The sequence below is a fragment of the Trachypithecus francoisi genome, unplaced genomic scaffold (genome assembly GCF_009764315.1).
Source record: "Trachypithecus francoisi isolate TF-2019V2 unplaced genomic scaffold, Tfra_2.0 Lachesis_group0, whole genome shotgun sequence".
Classification (NCBI taxonomy): domain Eukaryota; kingdom Metazoa; phylum Chordata; class Mammalia; order Primates; family Cercopithecidae; genus Trachypithecus; species Trachypithecus francoisi.
Genome location: NW_022681453.1, coordinates 62,973,841 through 62,985,618, shown reverse-complemented (window position 1 = coordinate 62,985,618; position 11,778 = coordinate 62,973,841). Strand labels below are relative to the sequence as shown.

The following is an 11,778-nucleotide window of genomic DNA, read 5'->3' as shown; positions in this document are numbered from 1 at the left end:
ACCAGCAAGATAGTGAAAAATGATGCAACCACAAAGTGTTAATTTTCCCTTCCTGGTCCCACAGTTTTATTTAATAATTTCACTGGGCATGAAATTTTACATCAGCCAGAATAAATACTAACAGCAACCAGAGAGACGGTGCTAGGAATCAAGAGAGTGTCTATAGCCTGCTGTGGGCAAATGTCTAGCCTGAATAGATCTTGCCTTGTTCAAGGTTATAAACAACAGTAAAAAGGGGACCTATAAAAATATTTTATAATTTATAAGGTATAAGTGTTCATGGTATTAAAAAGGCAGGGAGGTATATTTTTTCAACATTGTTTTATTACCAAGAAGGGGGGAAATTTTTGAGAGCAACTGCTTTGTGGTAACCATAAGTCTCAACCATACATAGGCTCTTTAAAGCAAGAAATAAGAAGGGAAGGTAAAGTGGTATAGAACAAGATTCCAATGTGCCTGAAAAATAGCTTAGCTAAGAAAGAAAATAAAGAAGTTATAGGCAAAATGGTGAGGAAATTAAAAGTGCAATACCAGGAATAAAATATGCAATGTATCAGTAAAAAAAAAAAAAAAAATGAATACAGCAAAACAAAAATAAATGGAAAACTTAAACATTGGTCATTTAAGAAACTTTTCCAGTAGCAAAAAAAGTAAACAATTAAATAGGGACAAAGAATTTTAAAACATGAGAAAAAAGATATGGAGGAGAAAGTAGATATGGAGTAGATATGGAGGAGAAAATGGCAGATCTAACATATGGGTAATTAATGTTCTGAAGAAAACACACGCAGTATATATAATAATACAGTCATAACAGAAAACTTTCCTGAGCTACAAAAATACCTGAATTAAAATTTGGAGCACTTATGTTTATACACAACTATGTGCAATTTTTTAATTTCAAGATTAAAGAAAGTATAAGCACCCAGGTAACATACACATATTCTCTTTTTTAAAAAAATTCCCTTCTGCAGGAGTTGGGTGGACAATAAAGAATACAAATTATCTTAAAAAGAAAAAAAATTCAAATAAATTAAAAAATCCCTAACAGTTTTTGCAACTTTAAAAGCCAATAGAGAAAAACCTATAGAAAACATTGCTGAAAAAGTCTATAAATCAAGAGCTCTTGTTCAGGTTTTATTCAGATGAGAAAACAACAGAAAGACACTGTCAGAAATACAATGGTTCAAAAATAGACAATAAAACCTAAAGGAAAATTTTACTTGAACATATGTCTTGATCAATCAAAAACTAATTAAAAATAAACAGCTCATCTCAAGGACTATCATAAGATATAGAACATTCAATGGATTGAACATTGAAACTGTTATGAACAGAATAAAGTGCAAGTAATACTTGGAAGTATAGGTTCAAAAGAAAATGTGACTCCTGAAAAGTAATTCTAGCACTAGATAACAGAATACTAGAGGCAGAAACCATAAAGAAAAGAGGAATAGATTTGATTATATGATGTTATAAAACTTCCATATGTTAAATATGTATAATGATAAATTTGTATATATCTTTCATATGCCATAAACAAACTGAAAGATAATTTCAAACTAGGAAAAATATTTGCAAAATATGACAAAGTAAATATTGCTAATTTACAAAAAATGTTTCATATTAATAAATGGACAATCAACACCAGATAAGCATAGAATATGAAAAGGCAATTCTCAGAAATAGGAAGAAAGGACAGAAAGGTGGAAGGAAATAAAGCAATACCCAATTTTAGAAGTAATCAAAGAAATGCAAATTAATGCAGCATTTAGACTTTTTTTTTTAAAAGAGCACACCAGTACAATAGCATGATGGTGAACAACCAGGATCTATTATTATTGACTGTAGTCTGTGTTAAATTGGTTGTAAAACCTTTTCAATTTTATGTCTTCTGTGAAAAACCAATAAAACACAAAGGAAGCCACTAAGAGAGGAAAGAAAGGACAAAAAAGTTACAAGATCAATAAAACAACTAAAATATCAATACTAAGTCTTTCCCTATAAATAATTACTTTAAATGTAAACAAACTCCACAAGCAAAAGATACAGATTGGGCTGGGCGCAGTAGCTCATGCCTGTAATGTCAGCACTTAGGGAGGCCAAGGCAGGAGGATTGCTTGAGCCCAGGAGTTTGCGACCAGCCCTGGCAACATAGTGAGACCCCCCATCACTATAAAAATTTTTAAAAATTAGCCAGGTGTGGTGGCACACACTTGTAGTCACAGCTACTGGGGAGTTGAGCCCAGGAGTTTGAGATCAGCCCTGGTAACATAGTGAGGCCCCCATCTCTCTAAAAATTTTTAATAATTAGTCAGGTGTGGTGGTGCACACTTGTAGTCACAGCTAATGGAGAGGCTGAGGTGTGAGGGTTGCTTGAGCCTGGGAGATTCAGGCTGCAGTGAGCCACAGTCTTACCACTGCACTACAGCCTGGGCAACAGATCAAGATCCTGTCTCAAAAAAATAAATAAATAAAATAGATTTGCTAAATGGATTCAAAAATAGGATCCAATTATATGCTGTCTACAAGAAACTCACTTTAGATCTGAAAATACAATAGCCTAAAAGTGAAAGGATAGAAAAAATATTTCATACAAGTGGTAATCAAAAGACAACAGGAATTCCTACACCAATATCTGGCAAAAGAGACTTTAAATCAAAAACTGTTACAGGAGACAAAGAAAGACATTGTATAATGGTAAAAGGGTCAATTTACCAAAAATATATAATGACAAAAAATATTTGTGTACCAAACCAGAGAGCTCCTAAACATATAAAGCAAACTAACAGAACTGAAGGGAGATAGACAGAAACACAATAATAGTAGGAGACTTCCATACCTCACATTCAATAATAGATAGAATAACTAAGCAGAAGATCAATAATGGATAGAATAACTAAGCAGAAGATCAATAATGGATAGAATAACTAAGCAGAAGATCAATAATGGATAGAATAACTAAGCAGAAGATCAATAATGAGAAGACTGAAACATTTACACCAATTGGACCTAACAGACATACACAGAACATTCCACCCAACAACAGCAGAGTATACAGTCTTCTCAAGCGCACAGGGAACTTTTTCCAGGAAAGACAACATATGAGGTCACAAAATAACTCTTAACAAATTCAAAAAGGTTTTGATCACAATGAGATGAAACTAGAAATCAATAGCACAAGGAAAATTGGAAACTCCACAAATGTGTGTAAATAAATTAACATACTCTTGAACAGCCGATAGGTCAAAGAAGAGGTCGCAGTGGAAATTAAAAAATACCTTGGGACAAGTGAAAATGAAAACACAACATACCAAAACTTCTGGGCTATGGCAATAGCAGTGCTAAGAGGGAAGCTGATAGCAATAAATGCAATAATATATTAAAAAGAAGAAATATCTCAAACAAACAACCTAACTTTACATCTCAAGAAAGCAGAAAAAGAACAAACTAAAGCTAAAGTTAGGAGAAGAAAGGAAATAAAGATTATGGCAGAAATGATTATAATAGAGAATAGAAATAAAATCAATGAAACCAGATTGGGTTTCAAGAAAAAAATCAACAAAATGGACAACCCCTTAGATAAATTAAGAAAGAAAGAGAGATGACTCAACTAACTAAAAGCAGAAGTAACAGAAAGGACATTACAACTGATGCCACAGAAATAGAAAGGATTATAAGGGAATACTAAGAACAATTATATTTCCACAAACTTGATAACCTAAAGAAATGGACACATTCCTAGAAACACACAACCTACCAAGCCTGAACCATGAAGAAACGAAAAGTCTGAACAGACCAATAACAAGTAAGGAAATTGAATCAGTAATCAAATACCTTCCAACAAAGAAAAGTCCAGGACCAGATGGCTTCACTGGAGAATTCTACCAAATATTTAAAAATAACTAACACCAATCCTCCTGAAACTATTCCAAAAAATTAAAGAGGAGGGAATACTTAGGTTATTTTATAGGTCAGCATGACCCTGATACCAAGCCCAGAGAAAGACACTATGAGAAAAGAAAACTGCAGACCAATATCCTTGATGAATGTAGATGCCAAAATCCTCAACAAAATACTAGCAAACAGTATTCAAAGCACATTAAGATTATATACCATGGCCTAAATAAAGTGGGTTTTATTCCTAGAATGTAAGGACGATTTAACTTATGAAAATGAATCAAAGGTATAGTACATTAACAGAATGAAGAACAAAAGTCACATGATCATTTCAACTGTTGCAGAAACAGCATTTAACAAGAGTCAACATTCTTTGGTGACAAAAACACTGCACAATATAGGAATAGAAGTAAACCACCTCAACATACTAAAGGCAGTTAATACAAGCCCACAGCTAACATCATACTCAACAGTGAAAAACGGAAAGCTTTCCCTCTAAGATCAGGAATGAGGCAAAGATCTCCCCTCTCACCACTTCTATTAAATATGGCATTGGAAGTCTTAGCAAGAGCAACTGGATAGTAAAAATATATAAAGGGCATTCAATTGAAAAGGAAGAAATAAACTTATCTCTGCTCACAGATGACATGATTTTTTTAATGTAGAAAACCCAGAAGCTTTCACACACAGAAAAACTATTAGAATTAATAGACAAATTCAGCAAGGTTGCAGGATTTAAAATCAGCAAACAAAAATCTTGCATTTCTATACAGCAACAGTGAACAATCTGAAAAAGGAAATTAAAAAACAATCCTATTTAAAATAGCATAGAAAGAATAACATATTTAGTAACAAATCTACTCTAAAGATGAGAAAGACTTGTACACTAAAAACAGTAAAATATTGCTGGAAGAAATTAAGGAAGACTAAATAAATAGAAAGATATTTTGTGTTCTTAAATTGGAAGACAATATTGTTAAGATGTCTGTACTACCCAAAGTGATCTACAGATTCAATGCAACCCTTATAAAAATCCCAATGGCATTGTTTGCAGAAATAGAAAAAGTTATTCTAAAATTAATGTGAAATCTCAAGAGATTCCAGATAGCTGAAAAATATTTTAAAAGAAGAACAAAGTTGAACTCACAAGCCCTGATATTCCTGATGTTAAAACATACTGCAAAGCTACAGTAATCAAAACTGTGTGTTATCAGTATAAAAACAGACAAATAGACCAATGGAATAGAAGAGAGGACCCCAAATGAACACTCGTGTGTATGGTCAAATGAACTTCAGCAAGGGTACCAAGATCATTCAATGGAGAGGGGACAGTATTTTCAAGAAATTGTGTTGGGGGAAAAGAAACTGGATATCCATATGCAAAATAATAAATTTGGACACTTATACCATATACAAAAATTAACTAAAAATGGATTAAAGATGTAATACCTAAAACTATAAAACTCCTAAACTATAGGGGAAATCTTCGTGACATTGTACTTGGCATGATTTCTTGAATAATTACACCAAAAGTACAGGAAACAAAAGCAAAAATAGACAAATGGGACTATGTTAAACTTTACAAATGTTTATCAAAGGACAAGATCAACAGAGTGGACAGGCAAATTATGTATCTGATGAGAGGTTAATAGCCAGAATTTACAAAGAACTGTTATAGCTCAACAACAATAAATCAAACAACCAGATTTTAAAATGGGCAAAAGGCTTGAATAGATATTTCTCCTAAGATTATGTATCAATGGCCAAGAAACAAATGAAAAGATGGCAACATCTCTAATCATCAGAGAAATTCAAATAAAAATCACATGGAGTTATCACCTCATACTTATTACAATGACTAGTATTTAAAGAAAAAAGAAAAAAAAGAGAACAAGTTGGAAAGGATGTGAAGGACCTCATGTACAGTGTTAGTAGGAATATAAAATGGTGCAGCCATCATGGAAAACAATAGGACAGTTCTTCAAAAAATTAAAAATAGAGTTACCATATGATCCAGCAATTCCACTTCTGTGTAAATGCCCAAATGAATTGGAAGCAGTCCCTCAAAGAGATATTTGCACATCCATGTTCATAGCAGCATTATTCACAACAGCTGATAGGTGAAAGCAACACAAATGTCCCTTTATGGATGAATAAATAAACAAAATGTGGAATGTGCATACAAGGGAATATTATTTAGCCTTAAAGAGGAAGAAAATTTTGTTTTGTGCAACAACGTAAGTGAACTTTGAGGACACTATGCTAAGTGAAAGAAGCCTGTCAGAAAAAAGATAAGTACAGGTCACCACTGACTTATGATGGTTTGATTTACAATTTTTCCACTTTACAATGGTGCAAAAGCAATATCCATTTAGTAAAAACCATATTTTAATTTTAGGTTTGGATCTTTTTCCAGGCTAAGGCTATTCAGTACCATGGTCTCTTTCAACGCTGGGCAGTAGCTACGAGCCACAGTTTCCACGCTTGCCAGTTAATTTTGCCCAACTGTGGGCTAATGTAAGTGTTCTGAGCATGTTTAAGATAGGCTAGCCCAAGCTGTGATATTCGATAGATTAGGTGTATTAAATGTATTTTTGACTAACCACAGGTTTATTAACATAATTCCAATGTAGTTCGAGAAGTATCCGTACTGTATGATTCTGCTTTGAGGGCTATCTAAAGTAGCCGGATTCATAGCAACAGAAAGTAGAACGATGGTGACCAAGGGAAGAAGGGAAGGAGAGAAGGGGAGTTGCTGTTTAATGGGCATAGACTTGCAACTTGAAAAAGCTCCAGAGAGATCTGTTTCACAACAATGTGAATAGATGTGACACCTCAGAACTATACACTTAAAAGTTATTAAGATGGTACATTTTGTGCTAGGTATTTTTTTTTTTTACCACAATTGTGTGTGTGTGTGTGCGTGTGTGTGTGTGTGTGTGATGTATCTCTATAAAGGGGAGGGTCCCATCGTCACACACAGTCACCCAGGCTTCCTTCCTATCCCCATCTCTGGTTCCACCATAACCAGCATTTCAAGTTTGGTCCACAAAATATCCCACAACTTTGTTTTAAATGCACAGATAAGCCTTATACATAAGTGAACAATATTTAAGTGTTATTATATTGTATATCAGTATTTATCTATCGTGTTTTCAGAAAGAAAAACTCTCTATGAACCTAATCAAAATTTACAAAGTACATCAGGGAAAACAGAATTTAGCTAGATTGGGGTTAAATTATGTTAAGAACAGCAGGATTCTCTAAGACTCTCCAAGATGGATTCTTATCACATTCTCAAATGCACAAAGGAAACAGTTTGGTGGCTTTGGAACCAGACATGGGGGTTGTGGCTCTGCCACTTACTAGCTGTGAGATAGATCTTGGTCAAATTACTAAACATGTCTATATTTCAGTCTTCTCAAGTTCAGAGCGGGGGCATTCATAGCTCCTACCCAATAAAACTGTGGAGGGGATATAATGGCTTAACACCCTACAAGACTTGGGACAGTATCTGGCATGACGTGTCATATAAGCTCTAGTGTATCAGTTTGCTAGAGCTGCCATAACAAAGCACCACTCCCTTAAAGAAGAGAAATATATTGTCTCCTGGTTTTCAAGGCTGAAGTTCAAGATTAAGGTGTCAGCAGGATTGGCATTCTTTTTTTTTTGAGACAGAGTCTCGCTCTGTTGTCCAGGCTGGAGTGCAATGGCGCAATCTCGGCTCACTGCAAGCTCCGCCTCCTGGGTTCATGCCATTCTCCTGCCTCAGCCTCCCGAGTAGCTGGGACTACAGGCGCCCGCCACCATGCCCAGCTAATTTTTTTGTATTTTTAGTAGAGACGGGGTTTCACCATGTTAGCCAGGATGGTCTTGATCTCCTGACCTCGTGATCTGCCCCGCCTCGGCCTCCCAAAGTGCTGGGATTACAGGTGTGAGCCACTGCGCCCAGCAGGATTGGCATTCTTTTCATAAGGATGCCAGTCACATTTTATTGTGAGCTCATCCTACCCCAGTATGATCTCATTTTAACTAATCATGTAATAACTCTATTTACAAATAAGGTCAAAATCTGAGGTTCTAGGGGTTAGAACTTTAACATTTGAATGGGGGAGAGGACACATTTCAACCCATAACATCTAGCTGTTGTTATGTCTTGCAAGGTCAGCAGCAAATGGCAGGGGGCCAAGGTTTCACTTTTAGAGTTGGTATTGTGTTTCCAGATGTGTGTAAATTCCAGCTCGCAGAGAAATCAACCAGGATTACCACTTTTGACTCCAGCCTGAAGAAGCCCTCCCTCCAACCTTGAAAAGCTACTGAGCAGAGTTGACTAACCCCAAACTCCACTTCCAGTGAGTTTCTGGACTAAAGTCTTTGTTATTTCTCAGCAGCATCCACAAGGGTCTTGAAACCAAAGATTCACCTAATTTGCATAACCAAAAATGCCTAGAAATAAGCCAGATTACAAATGAACCCTGTCACATATCATGGCTTTCCTTCCTTCCCCAGCAGCAACCCCCACCTCTGAGGAACACCAGGCAAAGTTCAGACCAGTTCTTCTAGGCTTGTCATCAGGAAAGCTAAGGATTGCATCTCCCCAGCACAGAGGGACACTTGATAAATTTATCAAATGAATATTCTGCTCCCACTTTTGGACAAGGCCCCTTGAAAAGGCCCTAGCCTTGCATGGAAGAATAAAAATAGCATGAGGAAAATGGAAACCTTTGTCTAATCACTAGGATATAGAACCCCTTCTATACATCACTACAAAGGCAAAATCAATATAGAATTTACAGACTCAACCACTTAAAGTTTAAAATATTTATGTGTCATAAAGTGTCATAAACTAAATTAAAGGCAAAGTACAAAGATATGGATTTCATGTTAGCAACACAATTGTCAGAGAAATACATATATATGATGTTCTTCATATGTATATGATAAAACCAAAATATAAAAGACAAAACACTAATAGTATAGCAATGATCACAGGACATGGGTGAGTGGTTCACAAACTATAGAATGGACAACAAATACTGACCATAAATGAAAATAAAAACAAATGTGTGACATAATTTTACACTTAAACTGGCAAATAATATTTTTAAATATAATAGTGATCATTCAGAAGGTGGGCAGTATTCAGTACTAATGACTCTAATATGGGAAGACTGGCTGATTGGATGCAACAAAGCTGCAAAAATGTGCACATCTTTTGACCTAACAAGGCTAATTCTAGGAATTTATTCTAAAGATGCAGTAATAGATGTTGCTAAGACTTATCTGTTGCATCATTTTCATCAGTAAAATATTTTAAGAACAGAATATATGTCCGTTGCTCATTATCATATCCCCAGCCCCTCACGCAAGGCCTGGTGCCCAATAGATATTTCATAAACTGACCTTCGAATGAACCTAAATGTTCAATATTTGGAGATTCTGGTCACAAATTGTAATACATCCCCATGATGAACTATTTTCCGCCGTTAAAATAGATACAATAAAGGAATATCTATGGCCAGGAAAACAGAAGGCTCGTTCTACCCTTCTTGTTCTACCCTTCCACTCCACTACTGTACAGGGATTGGTCATTCTTCCCCTGCCAGTCCCAGCTCCTATGAGGCCACCTCCTCACTACAGTGGCGTTACATTGGACTCAGGATCTAAATGGCTTTATTAACCAGTAAAAAATAATGAAAATAAATGAACAATAACTACTTTCATGGGATTAAAAAGATAACTATAAAATAAAACCAGGCTGAGGCCTCTGAGTCGCCGCTGCCGCCTGCGCCTGGCCTACACCTACAGTGGCACTTCCCGGGTGCATGCTCCACTCGTCCCCGCCCCGTGCAGGTGGACCTTAGCAAGCGGTCTGGCCCTTGAGCCTGCAGAAAGTGGACGAGCAACCGCAGCACCCGCTGCATGTCACCTACGGTGGGGCAGAGGTGCACGAGCTGGGCAGAGTGCTGACGCCCACCCAGGTTAAGAACAGACCCACCAGCATTTTGTGGGATGCTCTTGATTTGGAGAAACCCTGTACCTTGGTCCTGACAGCCCCGGGTGCTCCCACGGGGAAGGATCCCAAATACAGTGAATGGCATCATGTCCTGGTGGTCAACATGAAGGATAATGACATCAACAGTGGCACAGTCCTCTCCAATTACCTAGGTTCGGGGCCTTCCAAGACCACAGGCCTCCAACGCTATGTCTGGCTGGTTTATCAGCAGGACAGGCCACTGAGGTGTGAGAGTCTATCCTAAGCAACCGATCTGGAGACCACCGTGGCAAATTCAAGGTGGTGTCCGTCCATAAAAAGTACGAGCTCCAGGTCCTGGTGGCCAGCACGTGTTTCCAGGCTGAGTGGGACTACTAAATGCCTAAACTGTAGGAACAGCTGTCTAGGAAGTAGGGGACAGCTCAGGGACCTGAACTGTCCTGGAGGTCCCAAGCCGTGTTCCCCAGTTCAGTGTTGTGTGCAGATTTCTCCTCTTCCCACTCCCTTTTGCACAGGCAAGACCTAAGCATTCAGATGGCGGTTAATGGTGACTTTTCCTGCTGCCTGTGCTTTATAATTCTAGTCACTCATTCACTCAGTCAGGTTTATGTTTTGATCAAATTTGAACTCCATATGGGAGATATTTTGGATGACTGTTGTAGGGTCATCAAATTGTTAATGTAAAAATAGCAACCCAGTAATGAGACTGCTGGGTCAAATGGTATTTCTAGTTCTAGATCATTGAGGAATTGCTACACTGTCTTCCTCAATGGTTGAACTAATTTACACTCCCACCAACAGCATAAAAGCTTTCCTATTTCTCCACATTCTCTCCAGCATGTATTGTTTCCTGGCTTTTTAATGATCACCATTCTAACTGGCATGAGATGGTATCTCATTGTAGTTTAGATTTGCATTTCTCTAATGACCAGTGATGACGAGCATTTTTTTCATATGTCATTCTACTATAAAGACACTTGCACATGTATGTTTATTGTGGCACTGTTCACAATAGCAAAGAGTTGGAACCAACCCAAATGCCCATCAATGGTAGACTGGATTACAAAAATGTGGCATATATACACTATGGAATACTATGCAGTCATAAAAAAGGATGAGTTCATGTCCTTTGCAGGGACATGGATGAAGCTGGAAACCATCATTCTCAGCAAACTAACACAAGAACAGAAAACTAAACACCGCATGTTCTCACTCATAAGTGGGAGTTGAACAACAAGGACACATGGACACAGGGAGGGAAACATCACACACCAGGGCCTGTTGGGGCGTAGAGGGCTGGGGGAAGGTAGCATTAAGAGAAATATCTAATCTAGATGATGGGTTGATGGGTGCAGCAAACCACCATGGCACATGTATACCTGCGTAACAAACCTGCACGTTCTTCACATGTACTCCAGAACTTAAAGTAGAATAATAATAACAAAAAAAATAGCAACCCAGAATTTAAAGAAAGAAAAATTGGGGGGAAAAAGACCATGTCTATAGTAATAAAGGAAAGCATCAACGAATCCTTTTTGGAGGTTAAAAAAAAAAAAAGAATTGGTTGCCTCTGCTTTTGTGATCCTGAGTCCAGAATTGCACACAGTGTGTTTTTATGGTGCTGTCATTCACCTTGACAACCAGAGGCTGGCACTGAGGCTAAACCCCAACATGGCACATTGCAGATGCCTTAATAGGTGTCAGTGTCTCGTTCTGGTCCCTTTAAAGAGTATTCCTGGAAAAAGCAGTAGAGAGAGTGACTTTGCTGTTGTTGGGGCATGACTGTCTAGACCCATAGCAGTGCCAGCTGACAGCTTATCAGGAATCCTTAAATCTGTGTCTATTAAATTGATCATTCTTCATGGGGGTAAGAAAAGCTAGTC

General features: G+C 37.3%; 1 pseudogene; it reads left to right on the top strand.

Annotated features, from left to right (window-relative positions):
• The first annotated feature begins 9,309 nt into the window (after positions 1-9,309).
• LOC117078226 lies at positions 9,310-10,521 on the top strand (annotated as a pseudogene).
• The last annotated feature ends 1,257 nt before the right edge of the window (positions 10,522-11,778 follow it).